This window comes from Lasioglossum baleicum, chromosome 3 (genome assembly GCF_051020765.1).
Source record: "Lasioglossum baleicum chromosome 3, iyLasBale1, whole genome shotgun sequence".
NCBI classification, from domain to species: Eukaryota; Metazoa; Arthropoda; class Insecta; order Hymenoptera; family Halictidae; genus Lasioglossum; species Lasioglossum baleicum.
The window spans coordinates 12055740-12069610 of record NC_134931.1 but is presented as its reverse complement, the minus strand read 5'-3'; the positions used below and the strand labels follow the sequence as shown (position 1 = coordinate 12069610).

General features: G+C 38.7%; 1 protein-coding gene and 1 long non-coding RNA gene across 11 annotated transcripts in view; both read left to right on the top strand.

Annotated features, from left to right (window-relative positions):
- Nucleotides 1–13059, top strand: part of LOC143207470 (uncharacterized) — a 32414-nt gene extending 19355 nt beyond the window's left edge. Inside the window, exon 2 of the long non-coding RNA XR_013008675.1 lies at nt 38–13059. This is a non-coding gene — a long non-coding RNA (uncharacterized LOC143207470). The remainder of the gene's footprint in view (nt 1–37) is intronic.
- The window catches only part of Nachralpha6 (nicotinic acetylcholine receptor alpha6), a 390412-nt gene that overhangs the window by 23924 nt on the left and 352617 nt on the right, over nt 1–13871 (top strand). The gene's annotated exons all lie outside the window — the stretch shown is intronic.

Sequence of the window (13871 nt, the reverse complement as noted above, 5' to 3'; positions counted from 1 at the left end):
ACCTCGGATTCAATAACAGCGTTAAGTTCTTTACGAGCCACAATAACTGAACAATTATAGAAACAAAAGCTATGTATATACCTTACTCGTAGCCAACGTGTTCTAGATCGCGCGAATCGTACACGTACAAAAGCGTTCTTCACCTTTCAGATCTACGTTATTCATCTCATAAAATGAAACCGCATTCATTCAAGAAGATAGAAAATGATAGTGTGAACTTGTAAAAAGATTGGTTTTGGCGAATACAACAATAAAAAGAAAAGGATCTCTAACATTTTTAACTTGTATACAGTAAAGTCTTGATCTATGAAAATCCCCGGGTCTATTGTGTTTTTTAGATCGTTTAGTTCTACCATTTTTGTGACCGCGTCGAACGTAGAAAAGGACAGCGCATGTAAACACGGACGGCGTGGTCGTATGACCTAAATACTGTTCAAATTATATCGTGTTTAGTGTCGTTTTAATAAAAAAAAAATGTCACAAATAAGGTGGTGAGAATCCAATAAAAAATAATGAAAAATAAAGAAGTTTTGTAATTGGCTTGGTAGTGGTTCACAATGAACAACTTCACGAAGATATGATCACATATTTATTTATACAACGAGTACCGTGTTGTATGGGAATGCAAATTTCTCTATCGAAACTTTTGTAAAGTTGGCTGGCAAGATACAAAATTGCGAGAAGGTTCGGTTTTTCTCCTTCTGGCAGCAAATGGGTTTCAATCTTGGCTCGCGCGACCTATGCTTTCGGTAGATAGCATGTATGTAGGGTAAATTGCCTCTTCCATAATAGGAGTATTATGGATAGCAACATCTGTCGTCTGCTACCTCCAGAGTTTCCTGATGTTCGTCATGACTTAGCAGCCTCCTACAGAGGCACAATTATGTCTCGGTTACCGGGAGATTGCTAACAATAGCCTTTTACGCAATCTGGACGGTAAGAAATTAATGACTCTCCCGTAAAGTGTAATTTCTTGTACGGTGTCCCGGCGTTGTGCGAAAATGAACCAGAAACTTTGTATGCGGGATCATAACAATTTTAGTACCGCGACGTTGTTTCTAATTAGTTTGTACTCGTAAAGTTTCCCAAAGAAATCGCTCGTCGCGGTTTTACGTCCACGTTGACTCCGACGATTTCCTCTAATTTTATTATACATATTTCCCTATACATATCGTTGAGCGAGAACTGTATTTGCAGTTGCGTTTTATACTCTATCCGTATGTGTGCGTTACACATTAAGTTTCTAGCTCCTCGTTAAATTAATTCAGAGTAGGTACAGCGTATTCTGCGAAATATGTGCTTACAAAAATGGGTCACACGGGGTAAGATTTCATAGTAAAAATGCACATCGCGCCGTGTGCTTACCGTTGTGATTAACGTCTCATTTTTATTCTGATTATCTCCGTTGAGCAGCCTGTTTCTATTGCGATTAATTACAATCTACTGTTATTGCCGTAAACATTCTGCGCCCCGGATAAAGTAAACCCATATTACTGTTACCGCAAACGATGTTATATTACAGCACCTAACACTCTTTTTAAGTATGATCACGATCGCGCGTACCCTAAATCTCGTTTGCCAGTCCTTGAATCTGTAAAAGTTTTATTCTATTCTATAATAAAATTAAAATCATGATTTCCGTCAATAAGAATACACACGAAAGATACTCAAAAACATGGGCAATTGTAAAAGTGATTCTTTTTTTTCGAGGGATATGATTTTAATCTAGTAACTAAATTGAAGAAAGAAACTATTTCGTGTACATTTATAACATGCGCATTTGGCTTTTTATAATGTTTCGTCGGGCACGTAGAAAATATATTAAAGTTTGGGATATGCTCTTTCGCGTGTTTAAGTAAGAGGTGCAAGTTTTCTGTTGTGTTCTCGTCATCTCTCGCGTTATAAATTTGCTGATCAAAGCTGTCGCCTTTTCCTTGCACTTCCGCGATAGCAATCGGAGTGACGGCAACAAGACGTGGGAATCGATAGAGGAGTACGTTGAAAAGCGGTACCCAAGTGTTTATCCGAGAGACGTAAGCCTCTGTGATTTGAGTAGCCAAGGCTGCCTCGATATCCACGGCTTCTTAAACGTCGATGCGCATATACCGGTTGACCCAATAAGGGGATAGAACCGTTACTTCAGCCTCTAGGATATGTCCTTATAATCTATAGACTCGTCTCTTTGCACTCGATAATAATTCATGATAAAATGAAAAGCCGAAAGTAGTTGCCACTTCACTAATTGTGAAACAGAAAATCTGAAATCGGTGGTGGTTTATTACGAAAAATTGATATAGGGCACACTGTACAATGATTGGCGCCCTAAGCCAAAATCGTAGTAAAAATCTTTTTATCTTTTTTGAAATGATTAAACGAGCTTGCTATTATTATAAGCTAATAGAAATTTTACAGAAAAGTCGAACAGTTTTACGAGTCATAAATCTTTTATTATAAAATATATTCAGTGAATAACAATCGTAAGACAAATAGTACAGTCATTGGCACAGTAAGAAGTAAACGTTAAACAGGCTATTTGTTTTATAATTAAACATATACGCACTTATTACATCTGTAGTACAGTCCGTAATTAAGTTATAAAGTGATATAAAGTATACTTACACGTAACGAAAATTTTAATAAAACACTATTTACACTGCACTGTGGGCATCCGTCGGCCTTACTGGATGTACCAGCGTTGCTAACAGTCATATGTGGAACTCTGTTATGAAAACTTACAACGTTGCTTTGAAACATATATAAGAAGCAATATGAAATGATTTTCTATACCAGGATTTCTTGTGTTACCCTGGGTTCGTCGACAACTCATTTCACCGACACTGTTTTCATCGACACGATTTGACTGACGCTATGTTTTCATCAATGCGGTCAAATCGTTGACATAGAGTGACTCGGTTTAATATTTGCACGCTCTAAAAGAGACGATAACTTTTTTAATATTGTACTATACGATTTGAACTGTTTTGGGAATCTACAGCAATTAGTTCACTACAGGATGTAAAAAAAGAATTTTTCAAAAAAAGCAATTGATCAGAATTGTAGAAAAAAATACTAAATGTTGCATTTTACAACTTTTTTATGTGGGCCTACATCGAAAATTTAAAAAATACGTTTTGTAGATCTGTGTCAATTATATGCACTGTGAAAGTTTCATCGAAATCGGTTGATGCGGGAAAAATGACAGGTATCGATAGATGTAAGAATCCTTAGATTTATTGCAGTTAGAGGCCAAAATCGTGAAAATCTGCAATTTTTACCATCCTTAAACGATTGTAGCTCATTGCAACGTTGTCCGATTTTGACGAAACTTTCAGAATGTGTTTAATTGACAAGTATGTTTAATTGAAAAGTATGAAATAATTTCCATTTAATTTATGTGAATACATACGAACTTAAATACAATACAATCTTTTCGGAGGTGGCGCAAAATTGAAAATTTTCGACACTGGAAATTACAAAAATCCTTAAATTCTTCTACATACTTTCACATATTAATGTATCTTCTCTTCTCACCTACTGATTTCCAAGTTAACATCTGTCGTCAAGATACATGGTTAAATAATTGCACATTTGCTGTATGTTTATAATTGATCGAACCTGGCGCCGAAATCATTAATTCTTTAACATCTGTCATTTGGCTCGGGAAAGATTCTTTTGTATTTAAGTTCGTGTGTATTCGCATAAATTAAATGGAAATTATTTCATACTTTTTAGTGCGTTTTTTCGAAGTCGGTTTAATTTTTTTTATCAAATTTTTTATTTCACACTTTTTAGTGGAACCAGCAGAATTTGTAGAACACCGTTGGATGGTTTTTCGGTCTTATTGGTTATTCGCAATAAAAACCGCAAAGAATTATAAAATGCAAAATTTGTTTCCACGGGACCACCTCGGGGACATACTCTACAAGATGCAAAAGGTTTCGTTCCGATTGGTCCATCCATCTCGGCGTAATCGGTGAATGTAGAATGTACATAGAAAAAAAACGTGGTAAAAAAGCGAGAAAAAAGGCACACACAAATCGAATTGAGTAACCTCCTCCTTTTTCGAAGTCGGTTAAAAAAGTTGTAAAATGCAACTTTTAGTACTTTTTCTACAATTCCGATCAATTGTAATTTTTGAAAAAATTATTTTCACATCCTGTAGTGATCTGATTGTTGTAGCTTCCCATAAATGTTCCAATCGTATAGTACAATATTTAAAAAGTTATCGTCTCTTTTAGAGCGTTCGAATATTAATCCGAGTCACTGTATGTCAACGACTTGACCGCGTCAAATCATGTCGACGAAGACATTTGTCGACGGTTTACCATGTCAATGAAAACATAGTGTCGACGAAAGTTAGTGTCGGTCAAATCGTGTCGGTGAAATGAGTTGTCGACGAACTCAGGGAAACCCGAATTCTTAATGTTTGCCGTTTAAATCTCAAAAGTGCCAATAACTACTGCAGTGCCAGCAATAGTACAGTTTACGCTATGCGCGGTGTCTCAAAAATTTGGAGTAGCTCTTTCCTTTGTAAAAATGTTCTCCGTGGCTTTGTTAAGGAGTTATTAACGAAAAATACGGACCAATCAGGACGTGGCAACGGCGGATGGATTCCGGCTTGGCCAATGCCAACGTCGCGCACATCGGGAGCAGCTGTAGCCGCGCTCCGATTGGTCCGTGTTTTTCGTTGTTAACTCCTTAACAAAGCCGCGGAGAACAATTTCGCAAAGGAAAAAGTTATTTCAAATGATCTCGGGAAACTCTCCTATCAGCCATATATGACATACAGCGAAGATGTTAAACAAAACTCCCAAGTTTATCCTTGGCCACTACAGTGGCAACCCCGGCGCTCTAAAGGTTAAAGAGAGCAAATTTAAATAAAGGACAGAACGGGAGCACGAAGACGAAGGTAAACGGCGAGGAACGTGTCAAGGAGGGAGCACCTGAGGAGAACAATATGCGCGTGAAACAAACCCAAACAAGAGGCAGGGGTCTCGGATTAACCAAATGCTGGTGCCCACTAGAGGATGAGGGAGACAGCGTGGGGAACGAATTGGCTACTGGAAGCCAGTCGGATGACTAGGAGGAAAATAAGAAAGTCGATGTCCCTCTTGGTTGGTGTGTATCGTTGCCAAGGGGTTGCTACCACCGTGCACAATACTGCGGGGAAGGGGTGTGGACCTGTAGATTGCTACACTATCTTTCATCTATTTAACTATCTTAGCAAACAACAATTTTTCGATTTAGACAAACTTTTCGAAATCACATGTGTGTCGGGGACGAGGAGAGTCCTTGTGAAAAGGGGTGAAAAGTGACGAAAGCAATTGGCCAGTGTTAGCTAGTTGGATGACTAGGAGGGAAGTAAGAAAGTCGATGTCCTGCTTGGTCGGTGTGTATCGCAGGCAAAAGGTGTAGGATCGGGGGTTGCCGAGTGGTGGGTACCACAGTGAACTATGGGGAATGAGAGGAAGGGGTGTGAAGCTGTGGATGTAACGCGTGTAGTTGTCGTGGAGGATGAGGAGGGAGCCGTCTTTGTGAAAGGGGGTGAAAAGTGCAAGAGAACTAAGCGACCGGGTGACGGTGGAACGGTACAGAAGGGTGTCGTTCTGACACACTGCTCCACATTCCGGTGCCACGCCAGCAACAAGCCCACCGCCATTCCGTTCCCTCCTCTTCTTCCCTTCTTTGCCTTCGTTCGCTGGCGCAGGGCCGACGCCACACCGCCATTCAACCGACGATTATCGATGTGTGAGTAGCGGCCGGCGATAAAACTGGTGTAGCAGCAGCGTCGCTTGCAAGGCCGGTTGTATCGGATTCGTTAGGGTGAGAAAGCCTGACTACGGCCAAACAGCCCCGTCGACGGCGAAGGTTACGATCGTGCTGCTCACTTTGCGATCCGCTCTCTCCGTAAATCCGTTTCTTTATCTCCTACTTCTGCACCACTACCCGGATAACCACTCTCAATCCGCCTCTAACATTTTCTACATATGTATAGTCACTCGCGTAATTGCGCGAACACCCTTCGAATCGGACTAACATTTTCAATCTTTTGCGGTCTAAAATGTTGCCTCTCTTTTATTTCGGGAATTGCTTCAACCGCGTATACAGTCGGGGACAAAATTAAATAATCACTCAAGTGGTTCGGTACAATTTTAAAAAGTTATTAGTTTTTGAAGAGTGTCCGTTTCATTTTGTCTCCGGCCGTATGTAATTCAATTGTTTGAGAAATTAGACGGATCGATGTACCCGGTGACGTGTAAGAAAAAGTGCGGAAAAATTTACTTGTTACTTACTATGACTTTGTTTTTTGGACCTGTATTGGGAATTTCGAAAATACGTTTCGACTTTAACCGAGTTTAACAATTTAATGGTCTTCTCAAGTGCATTTTAACATAAGTGGCTTAATACTTGGCTCAAGCAGTTTTCGCATCGAGTTTTCCTATTTATTTCGCAATATGGCGGAAGACAATAAACCAAACTTTGAGTTCCCCAGTTTAATAGGAATAGTTAAAGTACCGGTTCGACGCTTTATAATCGTTTTATCGGACACTTAAAGTTTCTAATAAATGGACGATTCATTTATCTGCTTATTTCACGTCTCTAAAAGCGGAAAAACTATCTATCAGAATGGTGCCGGTCGAGGAGCGGAAATTTTTCTATTTTTTCTTAATGCAGACCGTCCCTTAAGCATTCATTTTTCTCATGTCAGTCCTCCTGCTTTCCCGTATCCGCATACACACACACATACACGCTGAGAAATGTGTAACTCCCGCTATACTCCTTGGAAATCCATTTACCGAAATACGACCGCGTCTCATTCGGCAATAAATCTACGTAAAAGGATGTTTTGAACAAACGCCAACGTCGCGCTGAAGGGAAAGGCACTCGTTTCAGAGAACTTCTGTAATATATCGCCGATTGAGTCATAAACTTGATCCGCGTTTGTGTCTCCCATTTTATTCGCATCTTATTTAAATGCTTGTTCGTTCCACTTTAGCGCTTGCACTTGCGAACACCGAAGGCGAAGCTATACTATTGAGCGGATTCAGTAATTTTAAACAAACATTTGGTCCTACAGTTTTAGTTAATTTCATATTTAATTCAAGGGAGAACATTCTTCAAAAACAGTCAGAACTTTTACTCCAGTCCAAAATAAATTTTGTCCGTTTTCTAATTAAAATTATAGCAACGCAACTGTCTCGTATATTCCACGAGTATTTGAATTAAAGCAAATATGGGCTGTAGCAGGTAGCGGATTAGTTTATTCGCTCGGAGGTCAGAACACTTCGTTTGTGATAAAAACACTGTTAGCTCTTTCATTATAGCAACTAATTTCTTCATTCTATTCCAGTCGGAGGATAAAGTGAAATTGTTTGTCTTTCTACGGACGGAAAAATGATCGTTGAAGGTTCATTAATTACTTGTAAGATACACTAGACGCATAGAAAGTGATGGAGATTTTGTTTTTACAACAGAATGTATTTTATAGTTGTTTGTAAGTAATCGATAGATGTTGATTTTATGCATTTATAAGAAAAATGAGTAGGTAGAACTTCGAACAATATAAACATCACAAGACTCTAAAGATACCGTTACATTATTTCCAACTCATTAAAATGATTAAAATAGAAAACACCTCGCTATCGAACTCCCACTTGCTGTAATTAAGATAGAACATCTTTATTCTGCATAAAAATACACAGTCCAGCAATCAATAAGTTCACGAAGGAAGGGCTACGAATTGGTACGATTTTTTTTTTAAGTGGTAATTTTGAATGACACTGAAGGTCATTGCGTCGTATACGAGTGAATTTGTCTTGACACACACTGTCATATGATTAGACTGCGGATCTTCGTGCAAAATAAAAATGTTCTACATTTATTGTGGGAAGCAGGAATAATATAAAAATTGATTTCACCCCTTAATGACTTCATTACATCAAAAACAACATTACAGTATTCTTAAATTTTTCTAATCTTTTACTGTTTTATATTTCGCCCAACCAGTTTCTTCATAAATGCATAAAGATCCGCAGTCTACATATGATATAAGAAAGTACACAGTTTTCCATTTAAAACATTGAAGGTCATCTTCATTTCTAAAAAAATACAACTGCCACAAAAAAATTTCAAACGCCATTACGTTGCTTGCAAAAATAGTATTACGTTTTCCTCTTTCATTTTTTAAAAATATATGTTATTTGCAAGAAGAACGCTGGCTAGTAATAGCGTGAACATCCTGTATAGCAGATCGAAGATGCGTATAAATTGTCTTTGGTCACAAAGAGAGGGATTGCTAGCGTTCCGCGCACCCAAAAGACCTGTCATGTTTCCGGTGATGCGTGCTCGCTGTTACAGACGGTCAAAGTGGGAGTATCAGTAATGATGGAAAAGCGACGCGAGATTAAACGGCGAGTAATTACGCGACAAGGTTCACCGTCCGTAGATAGCAATTGCCCTCCGGAGGTGGGTGCAGTATTTTCTTTGGAGGCGCGCGCAACGCCGGAAAGCACACGGAGCAGCTGCAGTTGCAGGGAAAACGAAATTGCCTCGATTGCTTTTCCGTCGCAGCCAGAGTCGGTGAAATATTTTTTTTTCTTATTCACCGGCCCGCGCGCTCTCTCCCCTCTCCTCTCCTTCTCTCGCCACCTTCCTCGTGATCGTACTCCTTTCCAGCTCCGATACGTTCGTTAAAGCATCGCCCTGCAGTTTCTCCGTGCGCGAAATATTCCCGCGAAGAATATCAACCAGCCCCTCGCAACATCGTTCTCGCGCTTTGCTCTTGATGATTCTGAACTACTGGGAAATTTCCGGTTACGGAAGAATTCCTTATTGCTCGCGCTGTGTTGATTGCGATACCGTACGATCCGGCCCGAAAACGATCTGCGATTTCGCGAAACGTGAAATCACAATTATTCCATGGATCAGGCCGCAAAGCATGTTTCATTGTTCTTTTTAGCGACTGCAGTTTCCGTAACGAGATTATTTTGCTGCGCGAGCACGTGTGCGCGTACCTTAAGATCGATGTATGTGCCCGGTGTATTTCCGTCGAAATCGAACATTGAAAATTGAACTGTCTATTAACGGAAACTAGTGATTTATTCTGGTACTAAATTGTTGCTGTTTTTTGCCTGGAGCAGCGACTATCCATTCGTTCAAGCTTTCGAACGTCACTTAAATTGTGAGGATCCCACTCATCCATCTTCTTTACGTTGCCAATCTTCGCTCTACAGGCGAACGGTCCAAGAGTAACTATTATTAATTCGCGGAGCTCTCTCCCTTCGAAGTTAGTCCGCTTTACTCTTGATATACCCTTTCGTAGTTTTAATGTCTTCTTTTTCAATTTCTTCCTCTCGTTAATCGTGGAAAAGCTCCTCTGCATTCTCTAATCAAATGAAATGCTAGTGTTTTTAAAGGTGGAATAAAAGAAGAAATGAAAGTTCATTTGAAATAAAAAAATTAATATTTCATGCTTTTCAACAGAAACATTATTCACGATCACTTTTCATACAATTACAGTCGAACCTTGTAGAACTAGTAAATACATACAGAAGGGTCTCGAAACGGATAGTTCATCCCCACTATTTATTTTGTTTCTTTGAGCTTTGACGTCACATGCTACAAGTGCGATCCGTGCCGAAAATGCGTGTGAAATGAGGCGCGCCCCACTCCACTCTAACGCGCACGGATCAGCTTCGCCTTCCTTTCACGGGGACTTCTTGTGCTTGTGCTTTTCTGTCATAAACGCATAAATTCCACAGCGTAATAATAAGTACAGTAAATCCTCTATAATCGCAAAAGCCTCGGGGAGGTTCGATTGCAAAGTTCGTCGACGGACTCTATTTTTTTGAGCTTCAAAGGACAGAGAAGGACAGCGTGTCTAAAGAGACGCATTAGTAGTGGTTCATACCGATATACCCGAGTCGAGATCAGATTACTACAGTGTAGGGGATATTTTTTTGCGTTTACGGTGTATGTCCTTTTTGCGATTATAGAGGATTTGCTGTAATACCATTTCTTGTACCCCGAATTAATCCTTAATTCGAATTACAAGTTTCGTTGGACGACCTCGTAGCACAACGTTGCCAACGCTGGTCTCATTAACTAAAGAAGTGAATTCGGTTACTCGCGTAAGAAACTTCGAGAATTAAAACAGCGGGTCTATGTAAAATTGATGCCTCGGTATACAGTGAACCACGAAAGAGTATTCGAACGCTGTTTAGAACAGAATAACTTTCTTATATGATAATTGTACCAAACGACCTGATTTTTTATAATCAAATAGAAGCATTGGTTTACGAAATGATATGCAAAAGATATTTTCTAAAAATTACAATTTACAAGGTTACATGCAAAAATAAAAACAAGGCATTCTTTAAAACTTTTTTATTTGGGCCTTTAATGAAAATTTAAAATATATGATTTGTAGATCTATGTTGGTTATACACATACCGAAAATTTCATCGAAATCGGCTGACGCAGGAAAAAACGACACGCATCGAAAGATGAACGATTCCGTGGATTTTAAGCAGAAACTGATCAAAAGTCAGTGTAAAAATAAGATTTTCATTATTCTTAACCGCTTGTAGCTCGTGTGTATGTTAATCGATTTCGATGAAATTTTCAGCATGTGTATAACTAACATAGATCTACAAAACACATATTTTAAATTTTCATTAAGAGGACACATAAAGAAGTTTTAGAAATTTTCTTTTGCATGTAACCTTGTAATTTAGAATTTTTGGAAAATATTTTTTGCATATCATTTCATAAACCTATGCTTCTAATTGCTTATGAAGAATCAGGTCTTTTGGTACAATTATAAAAAAGTTATTTTGTTTTAAAGCGCGTCCGAATACTTTCGTTACCCCCCCCCCACTGTATACATATATTATATTTACCTACATACATACTTATGTTGTATCTGTATATTATGTACAGCTCGTATTTTCTCGTATCAATTGTCTCTCGCTGAAGGTCCAAGAATATGTTTAGAAAAAGCCATAAGATTCGAGTGAACAGCTGAGCAGTCGAGAATACATTGAGAGAATATTGAACAGTGAAACAAATTTTTGAATCACGTTTGCAATTTCAAAAATATGAGAGTCGACGATTGAAGTCTGCCGACAGTGTCGATTGACAATAAAAATGATACAGAAGGGAGACAACAATCGTTTTCTCGGAAACCTTCATAAAAATTCTGTAGCCAAAAGGAACGTTATTCTCTGCTTTGCACGAAGGAATGGCTCTTTCAAATGTGAAGAGCTGTTCTCCCAGAATATTTGAAGGCACAAAGCAGCTCGAGATAGCATCCTTTCATTTCTGTTTCTTGTCAAATAGCTGCTAAGATGTCTCGTATAATCCGGTTTTGGATTAAGAGAGAATTACTGGAGGCGAACAAATGCGAGACCATCGCTGCCACTTGACGTTCCCTCGCATAAATACCAAATCGTTCTACTCCGCCAAAATTTGCTCTCACCGTTATTTTCTGACTGTTGCGATATAAATGAATGATATTTTAATCTCAACTGATAACAATTTGACGTTCCAAGTTCTTTTGCTGTCGAGTTTTTATAATAGAACAGTTAGAACTTAATTACAATGCTAGATTATTAACCCTTTGCAGTCGGAATTATTTTAACTTGAAAATTAAACATTTCTTGCGACCTTGAATAATTCCATTCTATATGATTTTTTCATTTTATGGATATTTAACATATTTAATAATGTAAACAATATTGTGAATAATGGTACAGTAATTTTTAGTGGTGACTCACTCCTCGTGTGCTAAGAATTTAATTTAAAGCATGATGTAAAATGTAAAAATTAGTGTTAACGCGGGTCAAACAGACATTTTATTATATCCGCCAGTTTGTTACAGAGGGATTGACGTTTGTGGAAAGACATTTAATAATTTATGACCTGGAGTGTCCGCCGATAAGACTGGCAAGCATCGATTTGTGTATTTTCACCGAACAGATACGTAACGAAGTTAGATAGGGACTCTGGGGAAATTAGAAATCACGGCGAAGATCATTAGGTTATCTACTGGTAAATATCAGCGTTTTCATCGCCTTCCTTCCTCCTTAGTCTTCGACGTCGGAGCACAGATAATGATAATGTAACTCTGCTCAGAGTTCTCGACCGAGAACCATGTAACTCCGTCTTAAATGTTTGCAAGAAATAGATGACAACAGAGGATGGTAACAAAAAACAAGACGTACTATAAATTTCGCTCTCTTGTAAATGAATTTGTATTACGTAGTCAGTCACACACACACAATGTACCTATTATCTGTCACCGATTATAGGCTCCCACGAGTTTACCCGAATAGCGTTTCACCTCGTAGCGTGACGGATCAGACTGATTGTGTACGTGGTGTGCCTAAAGAAGTTTTCATTTAAAAAATGCTTTGATATCGAACTAGGAGATGATCATAAACAGATTCTTAAGGGCAAAGACAGAATTAGATAAAACCGCGGGGACGACAAATAACACACGCCATAGTCGGGGAAAAGATTCCTGGGGTCGTTTACGCTTCCCTAGTGGCAAGAGTACAGGAAAAATATGACCAGATCGAATATGCGATGGTGTAACCTATCTATCCCGTCGAGCAAATAATCTCGTGCATCGTTGATATACGTGACAAGCTCTCTGTCAACAGCACATGCGCGTGTCGGCGTTTGAAAGGTAAACTTTTTCAAAGGTGACTAACCTAAGTATACATGGTATTATCTATGCGTGAAAATGTCTACCGTGCTCGCGCCATTCTCAGCATTGTAATTGCGCGACTGTTTTCCAGCTGCGCAGCAGAACAGAAACGATGTCACTCTTATATATTCAAAATATTAATTAATTAAAACAATATATAAGATATTCTTATATTGAATTTTTTAATAATGCATAAAGAGACTATATTAATTTCGCAACATGTTTTCCTTTCTTCTCCTAGTTCAACGTAGAACTTGCAATACACGGTTGGTAACACTACTGCACAGCTATAGCTGTAGAAACACCGATATCGTTATTCCACTCGTTTTCAGACCTTACACTAGCACCATAGACATATAGAGATAGACTGCGCCGTCTTATGGGCGAGTTGAAGCCCACAATGGCGGCGCGCGGTACAAAGAGTGAGAGAGAGAGCATTAGCCGGGGTCCATAGCGCTCTCTTTCCAATTGATGTATTTATTGATGTTTTATTTTTGTTTTTTGCCGCCATTGTGGGCTTCAGCGCTTCGTACAGGCCGCGCAGTCTATCTCTATATGTCTATGACTAGCACAAACAAAAATATATTAAAAATATACTACCGAACTACACCCTGACGCTGCGCTGCCTACGCCACATCGTGTATTTGTAGAATGTACTGAAAATTTTAAAACGTACCTGGCACTACGGAGAAAGCGTAGGGAAGTATTAAAACACAAAACTTTAATCAGGCGCGTTTAGATGCCAAAGAAGGAGGTTTCTGTGGAATTTATAGCACCGAGTTTTTCGCCGGATCTTCGAAATTTTTCGCGTTTACACTCTTGTAATTTATATGAAATCTATTATATTTAGTGTTTGATTTTGCATGTGAAATGCCAATTTTCATTGTCCTTGGTCTAACAAATTATTGTCAGCCGCGATATTCATTTTTGTTTTTCCACTTCGAAAACAGAGTGAATTTTTAGGATCTCGTGAGTAATAAAAATACTTTCTAATCTATAATTATATCTTAAATTTAAAAAACCGTGACTTTTAAGCTTCTGCAGCAACAAATAGGTAACTGGATGTGTATAAAAGAAGAATTCCATATTAGGGCAACCAACATTTTCGGGACGAGACAGCGTCCGTATTCTAACGTGGCCAGGGCACCGACTGTAAGCG